We start from the raw sequence: 25844 nt of genomic DNA, 5'->3' as shown, positions 1-25844 counted from the left end.
GAGAACCCCTATCCTCCTGTCTCAGCCTCCCAGCTGGGATTACAAGCATGCACCACCATGCCCGGCTTAACTTATTTTATTTTTTGTGGTATTGGAGACTGAACCCAGGGCAATCTACTTCTGAGTTACACCCTAGCCCTTTTTTATTTTTTATTATTTTATTTTATTTTTATTTTTGCAATAGAACCTAGGGTCATTCTACCTACAGGCTACACCCCCAGCCCTATTATTTATTTATTTATTTATTTATTTATTTTTCTTTTTGGTGTTACTGGGGTTCCTGGAAGCCCTTCTAGCTCCATGCTACACTCACAGACCTATTTTATATTTTTTTATTTGGAAACAGGGTCTCTTAAGCCAGCAGGGCTGGCTTCAAACCTGTGTGATCCTCTTGTCTCTGCCTCCCAAGCCAGGGGATTACATGCGTGGGCTACCACGCCCGGCTTTTATTTATTTATGTATGTATGTATGTCTCATGATATTGTAGTCAAGATGTCTGGCTGGACCACGGTCATCTGGCTAGGGTGGAGGATGACCTCCTAAGATGCTTCACTCACAGCTATTGGTGGTCGGCCTAGTTGCTACCATGGGGGACCCTCCCTGTACGACTGCTTGAGTGTCCTCACGACATTCAAGAAAGAGAGCATGGAGGAAGTCAGAGCCTTTTTATAACTTTTTATTTTGGAGTAATTTTAGATTTGCAGACAAGTTACAAAAATTATGTAGAGAGTTCCCATAGTCTCATATACATTTCACCCAGCTTCCTCTAATGTTAATATCTTATATAACTGTAGTACATTAGTCATAACTAAGAAATTAGCATCAGTGTATTACTAGTAACTAAACTATAGGCTTTTTTCAGATTTCAGAAACTTTTCCATTAATAACCTTTTTCTATTCCAGGATCCGATCCAGGATATCACATTTTATTCAGTTATGTTTCCTTCATCTCATTCAATTGAGAACAATTTTCCAGTCTCTGCTTTTCATGAAGAAACCAATAAGCCAGGCACAGTGGCCCATGCTTGCGGTCCCAGTACCTGGGAGGCTGAGACAGGATGATGGTAAGTTCAAGGCCAGTCTCAACAACCTAGTGAGACCTTTTATGTTTCAAAATAAAAATATATAAAAAGGTGGAGGTGCAGCTCAGTGGTAACATGCCCTTGAATTCAGTTCAATCCCCAGTACCACAAGAAGATAGAGAGAAAGAAAGAAATCTATGCAACAGTGAAGGGGAGGAGAATTAGTTCTAGCTCTGTGTGTGTGAGGGGGGGAGGTACGGGGATTGAACCCAGAGGCTTCTGCCCCTGAGCTACACCCCCTGCCCTATTTTTTATTCTTTATTCCGAAACATGGTCTCACTAAGTTATGGAGAGCCTCACTAAGTAGCTGAGGCTGGCCATGAACCTGTGAATCTCTGGTCTCAGTATCCCAAGTACTGGGATTCCAAGCATTCGTCACCACACCTGGGTTAGTCCTAGCTCTTGAAGGGAAGCGTATCAAAGAACATGTGGGGATATTTTATTTTATGTTTGTGAACCCAAGAGTGCTACGCCCTTGCGCTGCAGCTTCAGCTCCCTCACTCCCCTTTTGCCGTGCTTAGAACTGAACCCAGGGGTGTTCTACCTCTGAGCTACAACTCCAGCCCTGTTTTATTTTTTTGAGTGTTTCTTGTTTAATTTTTGTGTGTATGTGATACTAAAGATTGAATACGGGGGCCTTCTACCTCTGAGCTATACCCCTAGCTCTATTTTATTTTTTTTGAAGCAGGTCTCGCTAGGTTGCTGAGGGTGTTGGTAAGTTGCCGAGGCTGACTTTCAATCTGTGATCCCCCTGTCCTAGCCTCCCAAGTACTGGGATTATAGGTGTGTACCACCAAACCTGGCTTATTTTCTTTTTTGAAACAGGGTCTCACTAAATTACCAGGTGCTGGTCTGGAGCCTGTGATCTTCCTGTCTCAACCTCTCAACTATTTAGATTATAGGCATGTACCACCATGGTAGGCTTCTGTGGGCACATTTTAAAACTACCATGTAGCTGAGCATGATAGCACACAGCTGTGATCCTAATACTTGGGAGGCTGAGTCAGGAGGATCAGAGGTTCAAGTCCAGTCTCAGCAATTTAGTGAGGCCCTCAGCAACTTAGTCCCCTGTTTCAAAACAGGTAAAATAGCTCTGGGTTTGATCCCCAGAATTCCCTCTATTCTGAAAAAAAAAAAAGAAATAAAGAAAGAAAAAGAAAACAGAATCCTAGCTTATTTTTTTTAAGGGCCTTTTTTTTTTTTTTTTTTTTTTTTGTCTTTTTGGACTGGGGATCAAACCCCGGGCGGTGCACTTGCCAGGCAAGTGCTTTGCCACTGAGCTATATTCCAGCCCAAGAAAAAAAGAATCCTAACACAACTGACCAAGTAGTACAATTGGTTTGGCAGAAGGACAGGTGCCAAAGAGGAGATTTTTTGTATTAACTAGATGGAGAAAGGAGAAAAGAATATTATGTAGTCAGGCATGGTGGCACATGCTTGTAATTACAGTAGTTGGAAGGCTGAAACAGGAGGATCACAGGTTCAAAGCCAGCCTTGGCAATTTAGTCAGATTCTCAACAACCTAGTGAGACCCTGTTTTCAAATAAGAAATAAAAAATTGGCCTGGGTGTGGGGGCACACACTTGTAATCCCAGTACTTGGGAGGCTAAGACAGGAGGATCACGCATGTTCGAAGCCAGCCTTAGCTACTTATTTCCAAACAAAATATAAAATAGGTCTGGGAGTGTAGCCTAGAGATAGAAATCCCCTAGGTTCTACCTCCAGTACCCCCCCCACACACACACACACACATCAGAATAAGGGTGTATCTTGGAGGTAAAATGCCTCTGGGTTCAATTCCCAGTATCAAAAAAAAAAAATGAAGAAGAAAGAAAGAATATTATGTGCAAAAGTTCAGAGATCCCCACAGAGGGTGTTGTGTTTCTGAATTGACTTTAACAGCAGTCATAGGGTGAGGGTGTACTTCAGAGACAGAACACTTGCCTAGCATCCACAGGGCCCTGAGATCAATCTCCGTCACAGTTTAAAAAAAAAAAAAAGAAAAAGAAAAAGAAAAAGAAAAGAAAAAAGAAAGACAACCCCCCCTGGCAACTCTTCTTCTTTGCTGGGCTTCAAACTCACAGCTATCTGAACCTCAAGGTCCCCATTCTCACCCATTCCCATGCACTGCAGCCCTATGGTGATATGCACTCAATCTATGGTCTTATTAGTTATGCCCTCAACAAGGCCCTATGAGACAATGGATTAGGAGTTTTCAAAATCCTGAAAGCAGCCAGGCGTGGTGGCGCACGCTTGTAATCCCCGCGTTTGGGAGGCAGAGACAGGAGGATCGCGCAAGTTCGAAGCCAGCCGCGCTGGCTTAAGAGACCCTGTTTCCAAATAAAATATAAAATAGGTCTGGGAGTGTAGCCCAGAGGTAGAAGTGTTCCATCCCCAGTAACACACACACACACACACACACACACACACACACACACACACACAGGAAAAAAATCCTGAAAGCAGAAGAAAACTAGGCTTTGACTCCTTTCATTTATATTTGTGGTAAATAACATTAAAGAGTACTCTGTGAGGGAGAGGAAACAGTTCTCCATTGGGCTATGGGGCTCCTGGGCCAAGGCTTCAGCGAGGCTTCTTGGATTAGGACATCTGACGATCATTGCTATGGTCCTGAGACCCTCCCACTAAAGCTCACCAGCACTGATGCAAAAAACCCTCCAGAAAATTGAATACATCTTACAGATAGAGGAAAGTGCTCTCTCTGGGGAGAAAGCTTTGGTGCAGGATGGAACTTTCTCTTGGCCTCAGAAATCACTGGTTACTCAGTGGAGCCAGGGAGGTAGTGTAAGGGAAGGGGAGAGGGAAGAGACAGGTTTGTTAATGGAATTACTACCATCGACTTCATGTACATATGTGAAAATACCAACCTGGTGCCAGTCTCAGTACTCGGTATGGGGAAGGGGGGAGATGGGAGACAGGGGAGTGCTGTTTCACTATGAACATGATTTAAATTATCATATGAAGCCAGGCGTGGTGATGCATGCTTGTAATCCCAGTATTAGGGAGGCTGAGACCGGAGGATCTCGATTCGTGGACAGCCTCAGCTACATAGTGAGGCTCTCTGCAAATCAGTGAGACCGGTTTCATAATAAAGAATAAAAAAATAGGGAAGGGGCTGTAACTTGGAGGTCGAATGCCCCTGGGTTCCATCCCCAGACCCGCAAAAAAATTATGATATGAAATTATAATGCACCAATAAAAGCATATTAATAACAAATAAAATAGCAAAAACTAAAAAAATCTTGGAAAAAAGAAAGAAGAAAGGAAGAAAGGAAAAAAGAAAGAAAGGAGGGAAAAAGGAAATCACTGGTTACAATTCAGCTGGGTGAGCTTTCTTTCTTTCTTTTTTATTTTTTTGTGGGTCTGGGGATGGAACCCAGGGGCATTCGACCTCCGAGCTACAGCCCCTGCCCTATATTTTATTCTTTATTTTGAAACCAGGTCTCACTGAGTTGCAGAGGGCCTCACTAAGTAGCTGAGGCTGTCCGCGAACTGCGATCCTCCTGTCTCAGCCTCCCAAATGCTGGGATTACAAGCGTGCACCACCACGCCCGGCTTGGGGTGAGCTTTCTATCAAGGAGTCCTGGAGAAGAGAAACAAGCAGGAAAGCAAAAAGGACAAGAGAGAGTGGGATGAAAATCAAGGACATAATTAGAAGATGCAGAATTAATCAGGGAGAGGAATGGGCAGAATGTCTGAGAGAAGAAGTTAAAAAAAAAACGAACAAACAGCTGAAGAGTGGAGAGAGGAAGATGCACTTTTCCCTAAATAAATGTCAGCTGATGATCGTCCCCTCTGTTCCTATGGGTGATACAGCTTCTGCAGCAGCTGCCCTTGGTTCTCCCATAGCTCTCCTCTTCCCTCTGTCTCTTCCCCTCTGTTCATCTCTCTTTCCAGCTCTCTGATCTTTGTTCCTCCCCTTTTCTCTCTCCTTTCCTCCCTTCATAAAGCAAGAGCCTTGTTCTTTCCTCCCTAAACTGAAGGGCAGTAGTGTAGTAAAACAAATCGCTGTCAACAAAAGTACATTTCCACTATATCGTCCTGGGTCTGGGGAGATTTATCAGGGTCTCTCACCCTGCACTGTTATGTAAATGTGGTAATCCAGTGGAAATATGATATCTAGGGAGTCTGAGGATAAAGTCACCGTAAAAGCTATCCATTACCCACTGGGGCTTGGGCTTGGTTAACTCACTCACTGCCTTGCCTGCCTCCTGCCTCTCTCTCTCTTTTGGGGGGGACAACTTGACAGGTGGTGACAGTTTATAAAAGATGCTTTCTGCCTCCTTGGGTCCTAGGAGGTCGTCTGGAGGATTGAATATTTGTAAAGTGTTTGAGAAATTATAAAGTGCTACATAATTCAAGGGAATTATTATTTCTGCTGTCGTGTGGGCCGTCTCTGTACCTCTTCAACTTGATAGATGTCAGCTCTGTCTGCCAGCCTGGGTTCACCCCACTCTTGGGTGTCTGTAGCTTCCTTGCAGCTGCTTGTATCTATAAGCAGTGCTCCCTTGCTCCCCTCTTTCTAGGTGGCCCCTGTGCACCCTAGAATCCAATTGAAGCTGGGTGTGGTGGCGCACGCTTGTAATCCCAGCATTTGGGAGGCTGAGACCTGGAGGATCACGATTCGCGGACAGCCTCAGCTACTTAGTGAGGCCCTCTGCAACTCAGTGAGACCCGGTTTCAAAATAAAGAATAAAAAATAGGGCAGGGGGTGTAGCTCGGAGGTCGAATGCCTCTGGGTTCCATCCCCAGACCCACAACAACAACAACAACAACAACAACAACAACAACAAAAAGAATCCCATTGAGATTTATTTGCCTTAGAAATTTATTTGGCAGATGAGCTGCTGAGGGGATGAGGATCCTCTGAGTAGTCTTCACATTCTCACTCCACTGGAATAGAGTGGGGCACCCCATAAGAGCAATGGAGAACTAGAAGGGTGGCAGCCCCTAGCCCAAGCCAGCCCCCAGGGCAGCTGTACCTAGGGCCTGACAAGAGCATGTGCTCCAAGAGGCCTGCACTAGCTAGGAGTGGAGGCGCATACCTGTAATCTCAGCACTTGGCAGACAGGAGGATTGCAGGTTCGATATCAGCCTCAGCAATTTAGCAAGGCTCAGCAACTTTGGAAGACCCTGTTTCAAAATAAAAAATAAGAGCCAGGTGTGGTGGCGCACGCTCGTAATCCCAGCATTCCGGAGGCTGAGACGGGAGGATAGCGGTTCACAGACAGCCTCAGCTACTTAGTGAGGCCCTTTGCAACTCAGTGAGAGCCTGTTTCAAAATAAAGTATAAAACATAAGGCTGGGGGTGTAGCTTGGAGGTAGAATGCCCTTGGGCTCCATTCCCAATACCACAAAAAAATAAATTAAAAAATTAAAATAAAAAATAAAAAGGGCTGGGGGCGTGTAGCTTAGATGTAGAATGGCTCAGGAAGTGAGCCCTGGATTTGAACCCCAGCTCTGCTATTTTCTAACTAGTTCTCTTTTACCTTTCTCATTTGCAAAATGCCAGTGATAACAGTGTCTGCTTCACAGAGTTGTTGTAATGAGAAAATGACACAAAGCCCGCGAAGAGCTTAGCATGTGGTGAAACAATTTTGTTGTTAAGTGTCAGTCAGAACTCTTTGTAAATCATGAGCCTTGCCAGTCAAAGACCTAGCCATGTGGCCACGGGGAGACCTTGCCTGGTCACGCCCCCGACACACACACACAGAGGCCCCAAGGTCTGGATTGTACCTGCTTCCCTTGGCATCAGGCTGTTTGAACCCAGCCTGAATTGAGGGGCCGGAATCGAGGGACTGGAGGAGGCTATAGAAAGACAAGAAGAGTTTTGGGGGAGGTGGGTGTCTCTTCTGTAGAAATGTCAAGAGTCAGAGCTGGAAGTAAGGGAGATGGCGGGGGTGGAGGCAGGAGGGACAAGTATAGGATGTCTCTAAGCTGCCAGAATCCGGATGGAGCTGCAGCTCTGGGGCCCCAGCACTTCCTGCCACCCCCAGTCTTGGGAATGAGTCACTGGAGGGAGGAGTGATGGAGGCGTCAAGCCCTGCCCACAGAGCAGTGGGTCTGTTCCCCAAAAGAGGACTGGTGGGAGGGAGGAGACTCAGTGTTCAGGGGCTGAGGGGAGCTAGGTCCAAGGGGAGGGAGCTCACTTACTGCGCGCACAGGGAGCAGACTCTGCCTTTCACCTCCAGGGCCAGCTCAGCACCCACCATGAAGCCACGATTGCTCCTCTGACTTCTACCTCTATCCCTTGGCTATCTCGGGAGGGGGGCCTTGCATCCTTCTGGTCACACATGGTAGGGGTCAAAAGCTCACTCCTCCCTTTTCAACTTGGCCAATTCTTAGAGTGTCCTTCCCTCCAAAACCCTTTCCCTCTGTCCCTGAGCAACCAGTTCATGATTCTATTGTGGCCGTTGGCTCATTTTGGGTTAGGGTCTTCATTATGTCCCTAGAGTCCAGCCAAATGTTAAGATATAAATGTGACAGGCATGGTGGTGCACACCAGTAACCCCAGTACTTGGGAGGCTAAAACAGGAAGATGGCAGGTTCGAGGATAGCCTCAGCTACATAGGGAGATTTTCAGCAGCCTGATGAGATCCTGTTTCAAAGCAAAATACAAAGGGCTGGGGGTGTAGCTGGGAGGTAGAATGCTTCTGGGGTTCAATTCCCCGGTATCCTCCCCCAACAAGACATAAATGTGACTTATCTCCTCCTCCTCCTCCTCCTCCTCCTCCTCCTCCTCCTCCTCCTCCTCTTCCTCCTGCTCCTCCTGCTCCTCCTTCTCCTTCTCCTTCTCCTCCTCCTCCTCCTCCTCCTCCTCCTCCTCCTCCTCCTCCTCCTCCTCCTCCTCCTCCTCCTCCTCTTCTTCTTCTTCTTCTTCTTCTTCTTCTTCTTCTTCTTCTTCTTCTTCTTCTTCTTCTTCTTCTCCTTCTTCTTTTTCTGTGTGTGTTGTACTGGGAACTGAACCTTGGACCATTCCGATTCTGAGCTATACCCCCAGCCCTATTTTATTATTTATTTATTTGCTTATTTATTTATTTTGTGGTACTGAGGGTTGAGCTCAGGGGCATATTCTACCTCCAAGCTTAATCCCCAGCCCTATTTTATATATTTTTATTTTGAAAGAGGGTCTCCCTAAGTTACTGAGGCTGGCCTCCAACCTGAAATCCTTCTGTCTCAACTTCCCAAATACTAGGATTATGGACCTGTGCCATCAGACCTGGTTATTTATTTATTTATTTATTTATTTATTTATTTATTTAATGTTTATTTATTGGTGCCAGAGATTGAATCCAGGGGCATTCTTTCTCTAAGATACACCCCAGTCCTATTTTTTTTCATTTATCTTTATTTTTTGTGATATTGGGTATTGAACCCGGGGCATTCTACCTCCATCTGAGCAGCTGCACTTACATTCCTACTTTATTTTTTTTGGAAACAGGGTCGCACTAGGTTGATGAGAGCCTCACTACTTGCTGAGGCTGTCCTTGAACCTGCGATCCTCCTGTCTCAGCCTCCCAAATACTGGATTACATACAGCCATGCATGACCATACTTGGCTGATATAATTATTTTTGGAGCTCTGGGAATTGAACCCAGAGCCTTGAGCATGCTAAACAAGTGTTCTACCACTGAGTTACACCCCAGCATTGTATTTTTATTACTGAATTGTAAACATTTAAAATATATTCTAGATTTAAGCCAGACATGGTAGCACATGTTTGTAATTTCAGTTTATGGGAGGCTGAGACAGGAGAATCATAGACTCAAGGACAGCCTCAGCAAGTAGTGAGACTCTCATCTGCCAAGTGAGACCTTGTTTCCAAATAAAAATAAAATAGGGCTGGGGGTGAAGCTCAGAAGTTGAATGCTTCTGAGTTCAATCCTCAGTATCAATAAATAAGTAAATGAATAAATAAATTAATTAAAATAATCTAGATTCAAGCAGGAATGGTGGCTCATGCCTGTAATCCCAATACTTGAGAGGCTGAGACAGGAGGGTTGCAGGTTCTAAACCAGCCTCAGCAATTTAGCAAAACCTTCAGCAACATAGCAATACCTTGTTCAAAAGAGAAAAATAAGAGCCTAGCAAGTGGCGCACGCTTGTAATCTCAGCATTGGGGAGGCTGAGACAGGAGAATCACGGTTCACGTTCAGGCTCAGCTACTTAGTGAGGTACTTTGCAACTCAGTGAGACCCTGTTTTAAAATAAAGAATTAAAAAATGGGGCTAGGGGTGCATCTCGGAGGTAGAATGCCCCTGGGTTCAATCCCTAGTACCAAACAAAGTTCAATTCTAGTTCCTTATCAGTTAGGTCATTTACAAATGTTCCTACCCACTTTGTGAGTCTCTCTCTCTCTCTCTCTCTCTCTCTCTCTCTCTCTCTCTCTTTCTCTCTCTCCGCCCCCCCACCCCCCTGCATTTCTGGGAAATAAACCTAGGACCTTACATGCCAAACAGGTTGCTCTACCACTGAGCTACAACCCCAGCCTATTTTTTCACATTGTGTGTGTGTGGGGGGGGTACTGGGGATTGAACCCAGGGGCATTCTACCTCTGGGCTACACCCTCAGCCCTATGCTTCATTCTTTATTTTGAAACAGGGTCTCACTAAGTTGCAGAGCGCCTCACTAAGTATTTTTCATGGTGTGTGTGTGTGTGTGTGTGTGTGTGTGTGTGTGTGTGTGTGTGTTCCTAGGGATTGAACTCAGGGGTGCCCTAACACTAGGCTACATCCCCACTCCTTAAAAAAAATTTTTTTTCTTTTGGTATTGGGGATAGAACTCAGGAGAATTCTACCTACAAGCTATACCCCTCAGCCCTAATTTTTTAATTTTTATTTTGAAATGGTCTAACTGGGTTTTTGAGTTTTACTACTTGTGGAGGCTGTCCTCAAACCTGATTCTCCTTTCTCAACCTTTCAAGTATTGAGGTTAGAAGCGTGTACCATTATGCACGTGCCCAGCCTTTTTTTTTTTTTTTTTTTTTCGGTACTGGGGATGGAATCCAGGGGCATTGATGCTTAGCCTTTTTTTTTTTTTTTTTTTTTTTTTAATTTTGTTACAGGGTCTTGCTAAGTTCCCCAGCTTGGTTTCAAATGAAATCCTCCTTTCTCATCCTCCCAAGTATTGGGATTATAGGTGTGAGTTACCATGCTGGGCAAAAGCTCTTCATTGAAAACCCCCTGTCTTAGTGATGGGAAAGAATGAACCTCATTCTCACCCCCCTTCTGCAGTGGGAGGTCTTACAATCCCTTCGTAGTATTTAGGGACTGCCTTTGGGCTTCTGTTCTGGGGACACTGGCATATAGAGAGTGTTGATGGTTCTTTAGGGGCACTCTCAGTTGTGCAGGGAAGGGAAGAAGCTATGGCTTCTTGTATCATTATGATCTGGTGAACTCAGCTAGGCCCAAATTGTCTTGCTACAATCTATTCTTCCTGTACCTCAGCCGGACCATCTTTTTGGCTAAAAGCTGGGCAGGGAATGAGGCTATCGGAGGTGGGGTTCAGGCTGGAGGAGAAGTGAGCTTAACTCCCTGCTAGTGGATGGAGAAAGGATGATTGAAATTGCTCATTTAGCAAACGATTTAGCCAGCTGTAGAAAATCCTATTAAGTGACAATTCTTATCTCAGTCCCTTGCTCCTGGGAAGAGCAGCTCTGCGCTTTGTGAAAACCAGGGAATAGTCTCTTCTGAATTGGGTCAAATAATCATCACCAGTAAGAAGCTAAAGGCCAGACACAGGTAAGCTTTACCAGGTCTCCCTGCCTCTTCCTACCCCTCCATTTCTGGTCCCTCATATCATCTGCCAATTATCTGGTTAGTTGAGCCTTTTTCTCTGCCTATTGTAATAGAAATAGCAAGCCTTTTATGGGTCCCCATTAAGCAATGTGATCAGCATCAATTACCTAATGAGACTCTGGAAAGTCATGATTTAAAATCCCGTCCTCAATTGTGACTGCGCCTGCTGGAGCCAACGTGCTAATTGCAGTGACATCCAAACAAATTGCGACAAATTGTGCTCCAGATGTGCAGCCTCTGCTCCCAGCCTGGGTTGCACCCTGGGGGAAATTCACTCTCGGCCAAGGGCCCCATCTCTCTACTTTGTTCCGAAAGGGAGAGTTTTATAAGTCCTCAGAAGGCTGTAGGGCATAAAGGATGGACCTACCTGGTTCTGCCCTGGAGCTCAGCACTTCTGGGTGTGGAAGAAAGAGGGGGAGCCTCCAGGACAGGGCAGGGACCTTGGGGCCTACCAGCTCCCCGGGGCAGGGAGTTTTGTCTGTTTTGTCCTCTGCTGTTACTGTAGTTCCTATAAAGTACACAGCACATGGTACCCGCTCCACAAATACTTGATGGATGAAGGAACAGAATCCCAGGAAGCTCTTCTCTTTCAAAGTTTCCTCCTTCAAAGAATACCAAATAGGTTTTTTATTTTATTTATTTATTTATTTATTTTATTTATTTTTGTGGGTCTGGGGATGGAGCCCAGGGGCATTCGACCTCAGCCCTATTTTTTATTCTTTATTTTGAAACCGGGTCTCACTGAGTTGCAGAGGGCCTCACTAAGTAGCTGAGGCTGTCGGCAAACCAAGATCCTCCTGTCTCAGGCTCTCGAATGCTGGGATTACAAGCGTGCGCCACCACGCCCGGCTATTTATTTTATTTTGATTGTGGTACCAGGGATGGAACCCAGGGTCATTCTACCTCCAAGCTACACCCCTAGCTCTATTTTTCTCCTCCTCCTCCGCCTCCGCCTCCTCCTCCTGCTCCTCCTCCTTCTCCTCCTCCTCCTCCTCCTCCTCCTCCTCCTTCTTCTTCTTTGCGGCACTGGGGATAGAACTCAGGGACAGTCTACCTTCAAGCTACACCCCCAGCCATATTTTATTTTTATTTTGAAACAGGGTCTCACTGAGTTGCAACAAGTCTCACTAAGTAGCTGAAGCTGTCCGAGAACTGTGATCCTCCTGTCTCAGCCTCCCAAATGCTGGGATTACAAGCGTGCGCCACCACACCCGGCTGACCAAATAGGCTTTGGAAAGAAAAAACGCTGGAGACTTAAAGATGAGCTTTTCTTAATTTTTCTCCTTTTTTTTTTTAAATGGTACTGGGGATTGAACCCAGTTGCATTCCAGCCCTATTTTATTTTTATTTTTATTTTTTGGTACTGGGGATGGAACCTAGGGGCATTCTACCTCTGGGCTACACCCCCAGCCCTATTTTTTAGTCTTTTTATTTTTGAAACAGGGTCTCACTGAGTTGCAAAAGTCCTCGCTAAGTAGCTGAGGCTGTCTGAGAACTGAGATCCTCCGGTCTCAGCCTTCTGAATGCTGGGATTATAAACCACCACGCCTGGCTTTTTTATTTTTGAAACAGGTCTTGCTAGGTTTGTGAATCTCACTACTTGCTGAGGCTGTCCTTGAATCTGTGATCGTCCTATCTTAACCTCCCAAGTACTGGAATTATAGGTGTGCACAGCATGTTTTATACTTTTATTGATACATGATATTCTCACATCATAATGTAGGTCACAGAGATAGTGACATAAATGCACACAGTCCTTGGTGGGCTTTTCCTCAGCTCTCTCCCCATTTCCCCTGTTTGCAGTACTAGGGGTGAAACCCAGGGGCATTCTACCTCTGAGACACATCCCCAGCCCTAATTTTTTATTCTTTATTATTATATTATGTTTTGCGGGTCTGGGGATGGAACCCAGAGACATTTGACCTCCGAGCTACACCCCCTGCCCAATTTTTTATTCTTTATTTTGAAACCGGGTCTCACTGAGTTGTGGAGGGCCTCCCTAAGTAGCTGAGGCTGTCCACGAACCATGATCCTCCTGTCTCAGCCTCCCAAATGCTGGGATTACAAGCATGTGCCACCATGCCCGGCTTTTTAAAAATTATTATTATTATTATTATTATTATTATTATTATTATTATTTTTGTGGTACTGGGGATGGAACCCTTCTACCTCTGGGCTACATTCCCAGATCTATTTCATATTTTTTATTTGGAAACAGGGTCTCTTAAGCCAGCGAGGCTGGCTTCAAACCTGCGCAATCTTCCTGTCTCCACCTCCCAAGCACAGGGGTTACAAGCATGCGCCACCACGCCTGGCATTTATTCTTTATTTTTGAAACAGGGTAGCCAGGCATGGTGGCGCATGCTTGTAACCCCACGCTTGGGAGGCAGAGACAGGAGGATCACACTGGTTCGAAGCCAGCCTCAGCTACTTAGTAAGGCTTTCAGCAACTTAGCGAGACCCTGTTTCCAAATTAAAAAAAAAAAGGTCTGGGAGTATAGCCCAGAGGTAGAAAGCCTCTGGGTTCCACCCCTACTACCACCAAAAAAAAAAAAAAAAAAAAAAAAAAAAAAAAAAAGAAACAGGGTCTCACTGAGTTGCAAGGGGTCTCACTAAGTAGCTGAAGCTGGAGGTAGACGGCTCCCGGGCTCAACCTCCAGTACTGTAGAAAAAGAAAGAAAGAAAAGAGTTCTGCAGTATTATTCATTAAGAAAATGCAAATCAAACCCTTGTTGAAATTCCATTATATACTCATCAGAATTCTAAAATTCTGACAACACCAAAACCAAGTCTAGCAAGGCTGTGGAGCAATTGGAACTCTGCTGGAGGGAAGAGAAAGGGAGGAATTCACTAAGCTACCTAGCAGTTATTACTAAAGCTAAACGCTGGGTGTGGTGGCACACGTTTGTAATCCCAGCACTTGGGAGGCTGAGACAGGAGGATCGTGAAGGTTCGAAGCCAGCCTCAGCTACTTAGTGAGGCTCTCAGCATCCTAGTGAGACCCTTGTTTGGAGGTAGAAAGCCTCTGGGTTCCACCCCCAGTACCACCAAACAAACAAACAAACAAACAAAAAACCAAACATATACCTTCCCTATGATCTAACAATCCCACTCCTAGATAGATGCCCAAGACAAATGAGTGCATATATCTACAAAAAGACATTACATGAATGTTCATAGAAACTTTATTCATGAAGCTGTGGAGGTAGCTCCGTGATAGAGTGCTTACTAAGCTTGTGTGAGGCTCTGGGGTTTGATCCTCAGTACCAAAAAAAAAAAAAAAAAAAAAAAAAATCTGGTGTGGTGGTGCACACTTGTAATCCCAGTACTTGGGAGGCCGAGACAGAAGGATTGTAAGTTTGAGACTAGCCTCAGAAATTTAGCAAGGCCCTCAGTAATTTAGCAAGACCCCGTTTCAAAATAAGTAGGGCTTGGGGCATAGCTCAGAGCAGAATGCCTCTGGGTTCAATCCCTATTACTACACACACAATAATAAACAAACAAAGAAATAATAAATAAATCAAGCCTCAACATGATCTGGCTCCTTTCCACCTCTCCAAGGAGCTTTCATGCACTTTGCTCCAGGCTCTTTGACCTTCAGCATACTAAACATTTTCTAATTTCTGAATCTTAGCATTTCTTGGTCCCTCTGCCAGGCCGGCTGCATCAAGCCTCCCCGGCTCGCCGATTTTCTGCATCAGGCTCCGTCCTCACATCGCTCTGGAGCGGCCCTCCTTGATCACCATAGCTAAAATAGGCACCGTTCTAACCTCTGCTGTCCTGTTCCTAGCTTTATTTTCCTTCAAAGGGCTTTAAAAAATAACCTTTCTCTCTTAGTTTTAGATTTATAGAAAAGTTGCAAAGACAGTATAGAGCGCCTACATTCTGCAAACAGTTTCCTCCTCTATTGTCAACGTCTTGACATGTTTGTCACAATTATTATGAAAGCCGCTGCTATTTAAGATTTTCTTCGTTTTTGTCTGATGTCTTTTGTGTGTTCTGGGATACTACATCACATTTAGTCATCATTATTTCCTCAGGGCCCTCTTGATTGTGACAGCTTCTCACACTTTTCTTAGTTTTGATGGCCTTAACACTTTGGAGGAGGACTGATCAGGTATTATGTAGAATGTTCCTCAGAGGGATGTGTCTAAGCTTTCTTCATGATTAGACGAGGGTTCTCAGTTTCAGAAAGGAAGATCACAAAGTAAAGTGCCATTACCACCACATCATCTCAGTTGACTTGGAACTGACTTTAAACTTGCTGGCTTTTGCCTCTTGTAAAGTTATCCTTATTTCTTGTCTTTTTTTTTTTTTGCGATACTGGGGATGGGACCCAGAGGCATTTGACCTCCAAGCTACACTCCCTGCCCTATTTTTTTATTCTTTATTTTGAAACAGGGACTCCCTGAGTTGCAAAGGGCCTCACTAAGTAGCTTTCCTCAACCCACGATCCTCCTGTCTCAGCCTCCCAAATGCTGGGATTACAAGTGTACGCCATCATGCCCGGCTTCTTTTTTCTTTTTCCCTTCCTGTAATCTTTTTGTTTGTTTTGGTGTCAGAAATGAAACTCAATGGCATTCTACCTCTGAGTCACATCTCCAATCCATTTTATTTTGAAACAGGGCCTTACTAGTTGCTGAGGCTGATCTCAAACCTGTGGTCATCTTGTCTCAGTCTTCCAAGTACTAAGATTATAGGCAGGTGTGACCATGTCTAGCTGCCTCCTATAATCTTTGAGTTAACTTGGAAGGCTGAAACAGGAGGATAGCAAATTGAAGGCCAGCCCGGGCAATTTAGCAAGACCCTGTCTCAAAGTATATAATAAAAAAAGGGCTGTGCATGATGGTACATGCTGTAATCCCAGTATTTAGGAGGCTGAAATCAGAGGATCACAGTTTAGAGGCCAGCCTTAGCAATTTAGCAAGACTTTGTTTCTAAGTAAAAATAAAATAGGGTTGGTGGCCTATCTTGGAGGTCAAATACCCCTGGGTTCAATCCCAAGTATTACGCACACAAACAATCCCACAACGGTGCCAGATCACTCACTCTCCTGCTTAAACTCTTAGGGTAAAATCTGAATTATCTGCCACAATATGCAGCTCCTACAATGAGTGGGACTTTGGTCCTCTCTCTACCCTCTCCTCTTGCCGTTCTCTGTCTTGCAGTGATTGGCACGCCTCTGGAATGCCAAGTGCTGTGGTTCCCACCAAGGATCATACCTCTCTACTCTTTGCTCATATAGTCCCCTGACACACCTCAGCTCTCGAGAGCATGCGCCTTTTTTTTTTTTTTTTTTTTTTTTAGTGGTACTGGGGTTCCTGGAAGCCCTTCTACCTCCGGGCTACACTTCCAGACCTATTTTGTATTTTTGAAACAGGGTCTCTTAAGCCAGAAAGGCTGGCTTCGAACCTGCGCGATCCTCCTGTCTCCGCCTCCCAAGCGCGGGGATTACAAGCGTGCGCCACCACGCCCGGCTGAGCATGCGCGTTTGAATCAAGGTCATGCCGGGCCAGGACCAGAGCGCAGCATTTCAGAAGCGCCGCCTGAGTGAGCACGTTTCTAGCCCTGTGCGCTGGGTGCCTCACGAGATCGCTCTGGTCCGGCCCTGGTCTTTTCTACTGGACTGGAAGCCTGGGAAGGTCAGGAACTTTGTCCTTTATTCCTGTAATCCCTAACGCAAAGCTTGTGCCTAATAAGTGCTCAGTAAATGTGGGGAAAATGGAGGAAGGGTGAATTAGAGGACAGGAGAAACACACGTTCAAGACCAGTCCACTATCTTGGTTTTTTTTAAGTCCAGACTCTATCTCTTACTAACTATGGGAATCAGAAAAAGTTACATGTCTGTCCCTCGGTTTCTTCATCTGTGGAAAAGAAACAGTAATAATGATATCACCATTATAAGATTTTTTTCCATTTAAGGGAAATTATCCATTTCATCAAAATTTTCAAATTTATTTCCTTAAAAGTTCTTTATAGAGCCAGCCGTAGTGGCGCACACTTGTAATCTCAGCATTTGGGAGGCTGAGACCCGAGAATCGTGGTTTGCAGACAGCTTCAGCTACTTAGTGAGGCCCTCTGAAACTTAGTGAGACCCTGTTTCAAAATAAAGAATAAAAAAAATAGTGCTGGGAGCCGGGTGTGGTGGTGCACACTTGTAATCCCCGCACTTGGGAGGCGGAGACAGGAGGATCACGCTGGTTTGAAGCCAGCCTTGCTGGCTTAAGAGACCCTGTTTCCAAATAAAAAAGTATAAAAATAGGTCTGGGGGTGTAGCCCGGAGGTAGAAGGGTTTCCAGGAACCCCAGTATCACACACACACACACACACACACACACACACACACACACACACACACAGTTCTGGGGGAATAGCTCGGAGGTCGAATGCCCCTGGGTTCCATCCCTAGACCCCCCCCCCCCACACACACACAAAGATCTTTATAAACTGGGCTTGGTGGTATATACACTTGTAATCCCAGTACTTGGGAGGTTGAGGCAGGAGGGTCACAGGTTTTCAGCCAACTTCAATTACTTAGTGAGACCCTCCACAATTTAGTGAGACCTTGCTTCAAAATAAGCAATAAGCCGGGCGTGGTGGCGCAGGTTTGTAATCCCCGCGCTTGGGAGGCAGAGACAGGAGGATCACGCAGGTTCGAAGCCAGCCGCGCACGCTGGCTTAGGAGACCCTGTTTCCAAATAAAAAAAAATGCAAAAAGAGGTCTGGGAGTGTAGCCCGGAGGTAGAAGGGCTTCCAGGAACCCCAGTACCACCAAAAAAAAAAAAAAAAAAAAAAAAAAGCAATAAAAAACAGGGCTGGAGATGTAGCTCAGGGTAGAATGTCCCTGGATTCAATCCCTAGTACTGAAAAAAATAATTCTTTACAGCCAGGCATGGTGGTACATACTTATAATCCTAGTAGTTGGGAGGCTGATATAAGAGGATCGATCACAGGTTTGCAGCCAGCCTCAGCTACGTAGTGAGGCTCTCAGCAACCTATTGAAATTGTGTTTCAAAATAAAATAATAAAATAGGGCTGGGGGTGTAGCTCAGAGGTCGAATGTCCCAGAGTTTAATCTTCAGTACAAAAAAAGTTCTTTACAGCCAGCACATGCATGTAATACCAGTACTTGGGAGGCTCAGAGAGGAGGACAGAGAATCACAGGTTCAAGACCAGCCCCGGTGGTAAGTTGGGTCCTGCACTCATGTGACTTTGTGTCACATGACCTCTGCAGGGCAAGAGAGGGGCCGAAACCCTAAAACCCCCATCTCGCGAGATGCATACCTTGAAAAGGAGAGCCCGCGTCCTCAAGCTTCGGACAGGCGCGCGGGCCCCACGGTGCCCTCGCCCTGATCCCCAGGAGAGCCGTGCTATTAAAACTTTACATGCCATGTGTACCGGACCTCTCTTGTGTTTTTCACACTCCGCCGTACTCACTTACTAGCATAATTTTTTTATTTTACTTAACACTCAGCAATTTAGTAAAATCTTAGCAACCTAGGGAGACCCTGTTTCAAAACAAAAAATAAAAAGGGCTGGGGGTGGATGTAGCTTTAAGGTTGAATAGCCCTGGCTTCAGTCCCTAGACACACACATACACACACACACACACACACACACACACACACACACACACGGTGGCCCTCACTGTTAGTCATTGCTATGTGTGTCACTAGGTCCCTGAGGGGAATGGGGAAATTGAGTCCTACCAATCAGTGCTCTATAGTCAGTGTCTACACTGATATGGGATTAACTAATCTTTTTTTTTTTTTCCAGTACTGGGAATGGAGCCCTGGGGCATTCCACCTCCGAGCTACACTCCCTGCCCTATTTTTTATTCTTTATTTTGAAACAGGGTCTCACTGAGTTGAAAAGGGCCTCACTAAGCAGCTGAGGCTGCCTGCGAACCAGGATCCTCTGGTCTCAGCCTCCCCGATGCTGGGATTACAAGCGTGTGCCACCACGCCCAGCTGGATTAACTAATCTTTGAAACTCTGTTCATTGCAGTAGAAAAAATCCAACTGATTTGACTGGGGCCCTGGTTTAGACCCTCACCATGTGTGACATTTTCTCGTTTTCCTACTCCCAAACTCCATTTTCCTTATTTTTAGGAGTGGAAATGATCTAGTTGGGCATGGTGACTCACATCTGTAATCTCATGATTTAGGAGGCTGAGACAGGAGGATCACAGATTGTAGGCCAACCTTAGCAACTTAGCAAGACTCTTTTTCAAAATAAAAAATAAAAAAGGCTGAGAATAGCCAGGTGTGGTGGCACACACTTAAAATTCCAGTACTTGGGAGCCTGTGACAGGAGGATTACAGGTTCAGTGACAGCCTCAGCTACTTAGTAAGGCCCTTTGCAACTCAGTGAGACCCTGTTTCAAAATAAAGAGTAAAATATAGGGCAGGGGGTGTAGCTCAAAGGTTGAATGCCCCTGGATTCCATTCCCAGACCTGAAAAAAAAAAAGAATAAAAAATAGGGCCGGGGGTATAGTAGCTTAGAGGTAGCATGCCCCTAGGTTCCAACCGCAAAATAAATAAATAAATAAATAATAAAAATAGGGCTGGAGATGTAGCTCAGAGGTGGAATGCCCCTGGGTTCAATCCAAAGTACTAAAAAGGGGAGGGGGCTGACGGTGTAGCTCTGAGGTATAATGTGCCTCGATTCAATCCCTAATATAATAATAATAATAATAATAATAATAATAATAATGACAACAACAACAAAAATGGGCTGGGGGTGTATCTTAGAGTTAGAATGCCTCAGCCAGCTGTGGTGGGGCATGCTTGTAATCTCAGCATTTGGGAGGCTGAGACAGGAGGATCCCAGTTCATAGACAGCCTCAGCTACTACTTAGTGAGACCCTTTGCAACTCACTGAGTCCCTGTTTCAAAATAAAGAATAAAAAAATAGGGCTGGGGGTGACACTCAAAGGTAGAATGCCCCTGAGTTCCATCCCCAGTACCTTAAAAAAATAAATGCCTCTGGGTACAATCTCTAGTCCCAAAATAAAAGAATGAATCTTGGACTTGCTAGTTGTTGGGAGGAGTTCTGTGACAGCCTTTAGTATAAGGCTGGGCACAAAGCAGACCTTTGAAAAGAAATGATTTAGACCAGCATAGTAGCACAGGTTTGTAATCCCAGCATTTGGGAGGCTGAAACAGGAAGATCACAGGTTCAAGGACAACCTCAGCAAGTATGAGGCCCTCTGCAACTTAGTGAGACTCTATTCCAAAATAAAGAATAAAAAATAGGGCTGGGGCTGTAGCTTGGAGGTAGAATGCCCTTAGGTTCCATTCTCAGTACTGCAAAAAATAAAATAAAAGAATAAAAATAGGGCTGGGGTTTGGCCCAGAGGTAGAAAAGCACCTGGGTTCCACCCCCAGTAACATACACACACAAAAAAAGTGTTGATTGATTTCTCTTTTCTTCCATGGAGCCTGCAGGGAGAGAGGGGAAGCCGTTAGCGCTGTAATGGTACAGCAGCCTCCACGCTCCTGTCCTGGGCTTCTCTCCTTAAAAAGCCTCCTTTCTATTCCTGCAAGACTGCACTTCTCTGATTCCCTTCCCCAGAGAGCAGCTTGAAACCAGCTGTGAAGAGGGAGAAGGGAGAGGATGTTGACACATGCAAATCAGAACCCAGCCTCCTGCAGAGTTAGCATGACACCTGCTTAGACAGAATTTTCATTTTCTTTCTTATCTGGAGGAGCCCAATTAGTTTTGCAGGCTGCCAGTTACCATATCCATAGCTAACAACTTCTCACACCCTGAGTGAGAACAGGGTCATCCTCCCGGGTGGCCTCACAAACTTGGGATTTGCTCCCACCCTTTCTGGCACCCTCTTTTGATCTGGCATCTCAGGGGCACCCTGCCTTGCTGAGCCCGCTTCTAACACTGATAGCTACCTCTCCGACCTTCTCTCTTTGAAGCCAGTCCCGGTGTGCGTGGTGGGGTTGGCTGAGGAGAAGCCGAAGACGGGAAGCGCTAAACAAGGGTGTTTCAAAAGTGCTCTCAAGGCTAGCTGTTTTAGCTGGGCATGGTGGCGCACGCTTGTAATCCCAGCATTTGGGAGGCCAAGACAGGAGGATCATGGTTCACGGCCAGCCTCAGCTACTTAGGGGGAGGCCCTCTGCAACTTAGTGAGACGCTGTTTCAGAATAAGGAATAAAAAATCGAGCTGGGGGTGTAGTTCAGAGGCGGACTGCCCCTGGGTTCCATCCCCAGCAGGGCACACACGCAAAATAAAGCTAGTCATTTTGTTCTCATCCCACACTACCGCCTTCGCCTCCTCCCTCTTTGTCCCGCCCACTCTCATGCCCTGGTGTAGCTCTGACAAGGCTCATATCCTCTGTTCCTGCCTCCAAGCTGCTAGGGAAAACCACAGACCATGGTGACTGGCTCCAGCGCCTGGTCCCATAGCAGTGGGGCTGTCAATGCCCCGTGGTAATCCTTCTAATCTCTCTTATTCTCTTAGGGGCATTTGGAGTTGATTCCAATTTTAACTATTATGAATGTTGCCGGGGGGCATTCTAATGCAGGTCTTTTTGTGGACGTAAATCTTTCTTTTTCTTGGGTAAAATAGGAGTGGATTTGCAAATCATATTTAGCTTTATCAGAAAGTGCCAATTTTCCAAATTGGTGTTCTAGTTGGGGCCCTTATTAAAAAGAAAGATCCCTGGCTCTGTGCTAGACTTACTGAATCAGAACATTCTGGGAATAAAGGTCAGGAAACTGTGCGTTTATAAAGCACCCCGTGTGATCTTAACACAGCTGGTTCATTGCTTGGCATTTGGCAACCATTGGACTTAGTGTCCTTATTTTCTTTTTTCTTTTCTTTTTTTGCGGTACTAGGGATGGAACCCAGGGGCATTCTACCTCCGAGCTATACCCCCAGCCCTATATTTTTGTTCTTTATTTTGAAACAGGGTCTCACTGAGTTGCAAAGAGCCTCACTAAGTAGCTGAGGCTGACCGCGAACCACGATTCTCCGGTCTCAGCCTCCCGAATGCTGGGATTACAAGCGTGCGCCACCACGCCTGGCTCTTTTCTTTTCTTTTCTTTTCTTTTCTTTTCTTTTCTTTTCTTTTCTTTTCTTTTCTTTTCTTTCCTTTCCTTTCCTTTCCTCTTCTCTTCTCTTTTCCTTCCTTCCTTCCTTCCTTCCTTCCTTCCTTCCTTCCTTCCTTCCTTCTTTTCTTTTTGCAGTACTGGGGATGGATGGAACCCAGGGGCATTCTACCGCCAAGCTATATCCCCAGCCCTATTTTTTATTCTTTATTTTGAAACAGGGTCTCACTGAGTTGCAAACAGCCTCACCTAAATAGCTGAGGCTGGCCTCAAACCTGTAATCCTCCTGTCTCAGCCTCCCAAATGCTGTGATTACAAGCATGTGCCACCACGCCTGGCTCTTATTTTCTTATCTTCCATAACATCTTACATGTAATTTTGGCCACCTTGTGTTATGGTTGCAACAATGGAATTGTTGACTCATAGTGACTTAAGCAGTACTTTTATTTATCTCTCATAAGAAATCTAGAGCTACGTAGCTGCAGGTTTGGCTAATTTAGCCAAAACACGGCAATTCTGTGGGGTTCTTACAATATGCACCAGTCAGCCGGGCGTGGTGGCGCACGCTTGTAATCCCCGTGCTTGGGAGGCGGAGACAGGAGGATCACGCAGGTTTGAAACCAGCTGTGCTGGCTTAAGAGACCCTGTTTCCAAATAAAATGTAAAATAGGTCTGGGAGTGTAGCCTGGAGGTAGAAGGGTTTCCAGGAACCCCAGTACCACCAAATAAAAAACAAAACAAAAAACAATATGTGCTAGTCAGAGACAAAGACAGTAGTTTAATTCAAGAAAGTAGAGATACATGTTCAGGTGAAATGTAGGCCACCTGGAGAGTGTGAGAGCAGTCCCAAGATCTTCTCAATCTTTTTTTATTTTTTATATTTATTTATTTATTTATTTTGGTGGTATCAGGAATGGAACTCAGGCACCTTCTACCTCCAGACTACACTTCCAGACCCATTTTTAAAAATATTTTATTTGGAAACAGGGTCTCGCTAAGTTGCTAAGAGCTTCACTGAGTAGCTGAGGATGGCTTTGAACCTGTGTGATCCTCCTGTCTCAGCCTCCCAAGTGTAGGGTTTACAAGCGTGCGCCACCACGCCCGGCTCATCAATCCTTTTTTATAGGAGACCTAAAGAGGGGTATGGCTAGGGGCACTGGGCAGGAAATGGGACAACATTTGGGAGCTGGGTGATGGAAGAGTTGAGAAGGACTTGTGGGTATATAAGATAATTGGGATAGACATGTCCACAGCTGAGTTGTTGTTGTTGTTGTTGTTGTTGTTGTGTGTGTGTGTATTACTAGGGATTAAACCCAGGGGCATTCTACCTCTGAACTAGACCCCAGCCCTTTTTATTGAATTGCTGAGGCTGGCCTCAAATCTGCAATCCTCCTGTCTCAGCTCCCAAGTACTGGGAATACAGGTGTGGGCCACCAGGCTGACTACACAGCTGAGTTTTCAAGTGAAACAATGTGTGTTTTGAACACACTCCCCTCCATAATCATACACATTTTAATGAGGCCACCATGTGCGGAGTGACTCAGTTTCAGACGAATGCCCATGCAAGCGCCACAGGTGCTAGGAGCCTGGCAGTGTGGACACTCCCGCATCTGAGTCACACACAGACTACTGAAGCAGCTCGCTCCTTCCAGCTCCTGCTCGCCTTCTCCTCTTCTCTACCTCTGCCTCTTTTTTGCTACTGAAAATTGAACTGAGGACATTCTACCTCAGAGCTAGACCCATACCCTTATTTTTATTGTTATTATTATTATTTTATTTTTTGTGGTACTGGGGTTCCTGGAAACCCTTCTACCTCTAGGCTACACTCCCAGACCTATTTTATATATTTTTTATTTTTATTTGGAAACAGGGTCTCTTAAGCCAGCCAGGCTGGCTTTGAACCTGTGTGATCCTCCTGTCTCTGCCTCCCAAACACGGGGATTACAAGTGTGTGCCACCATGCCCGGATTTGTTTTTATTTACTTTTTATTTATTTATTTATTTATTATTTATTTATTATTTATTTATTTATTTATTTATTTATTTATTTATTTGTGGTACTGGGGTTCCTGGAAACCCTTCTACCTCCGGGCTGCACTCCCAGACCTATTTTTATATTTTTATTTGGAAACAGTCTCTTAAGCCAGCGAGGCTGGCTTCCATCCTGCATGATCCTCCTGTCTCCGCCTCCCAAGTGTGGGGATTACAAGTGAGCGCCACCACGCCCGGCTATTTTTTTATTTTTAAACAGGATCTTAGCCGGGTGTGGTGGCGCACGCTTGTAATCCCTGCGCTTGGGAGGCTGAGACAGGAGGATCACACGGGTTCGAAGCCAGCCTCAGCTACTTAGTGAGGCTTTCAGCAACTTAGCGAGACCCTGTTTCCAAATAAAATATGAAAAAGGTCTGGGAGTATAGCCCGGAGGTAGAAAGTCTCTAGGTTCCACCCCTAGTACCACCATAAAACAAAAAACAAAAACCACAAAAAAACAGGATCTTACTGAGTTGTTGAGAGTCTTGATAAATTGCCGAGACTGGCCTGAAATGTGCAATCCTCCTGTCTCAGCTTCCCAAGTACTGGGAATACAGGTGTATGTTACCACATCCTGCACAGGATGATCTTTCTTTCTTTTTAAATAAATTTTTATTGGTGCATTGTAGTCATACATCTCAACGGGAAAAAAAATCTTGTGGAGATATACATGCACACATCACCCAATCAGCCCCTACCCAATCCCTAACCCTTCCCTCTCCCTCCCTCCTACCCATGCTTGGCTTCCTGATTGGCTTTGATATGTTTAAGTACATCATGTGCTTTAAAGAGTTTCCCTTATCCTCCCTCTTATCCCCTCAGATATGTCACCTTCATTGCTCCTCTATAGGGTCCCTTCTTCATCTAGAGTTCCTCCTGTTACCCATTTCTCCCTAATATTTTACACATTAAGAAAAGCATCTGATTTCTTTTGTGTGTGTATGACATTTCACTATAAATGCCATAATTTTGTTCTCCCTTATGGCTGGGCAAAATTCTATTGTGTACATATCGCATAGTTTTGAAATCCACTCATTCATTGAAGGACATCTTGGCTGGTTCCACAGTTTGGCAATGATGAACTGTGCAGCTACGAACATGGTTGTTCATGCATTTTGGTTTTCATTCTTTTTGGTAGATACCCAGAGGTGGTATTGCTGGATCATATGATAAGTTCATTTTCCTTCTTCTGAGATTGCAGGGGCAGTCTACTTTTGGGCAGATTTCCTCAAAAGTTCAGGGTGGATTAGAATGAATCTACCTGCCTCTCCCTGATATTGGCCGTTGCCGCTGCTGCCATCTTGGTCCTCCTCCCTGAGCATTTTTCTTACATAGTATGTTGTCCAGAATGCCTGAGCATGTGGGGCAGGAGCAGTCTTTTTTGGGGAGATTTCTCCAACAGTTCAAGGCGGGTTGGACTGGTTTTATATACCTCTCCTGAATCCTGGCCACCACTGCCGCCACAGTCTCCACTATCTTGGTCCTTCTCTTATATTTTTAAGTAGGAAGTCATGGCTATAAATGTCTCTGTAGGTTGTCCCAATCAAATATTAAACCAAAATCTGATGTCCGGGGTTTCTCAGAGGAATACCTGTCCTATTCGGCTGCTGCAGCTGCCATCTTCCCAGAAATCTATCATCCAGGATCATCTTTCTAAGACACAAATCCAGATCATATCCTTATTTCAGTCTTTTGTTGTTGTTGTACTGGGAATTGAACCCAGAATCTTCTACTTCTGAGCTACATCCCTAGTTTTGTTTTTGTGGTTCTGGGGGTGAAATCCAGGGGCTTTTCTACCTCCAGGCTGTACTCCGATACCTATTTTACACTTTATTTGGAAACAG

Source organism: Muscardinus avellanarius (genome assembly GCF_963383645.1).
Source record: "Muscardinus avellanarius genome assembly, chromosome: 1".
NCBI classification, from domain to species: domain Eukaryota; kingdom Metazoa; phylum Chordata; class Mammalia; order Rodentia; family Gliridae; genus Muscardinus; species Muscardinus avellanarius.
The sequence above is the reverse complement of the archived record's forward strand: the minus strand, read 5'-3'. Positions refer to the sequence as shown.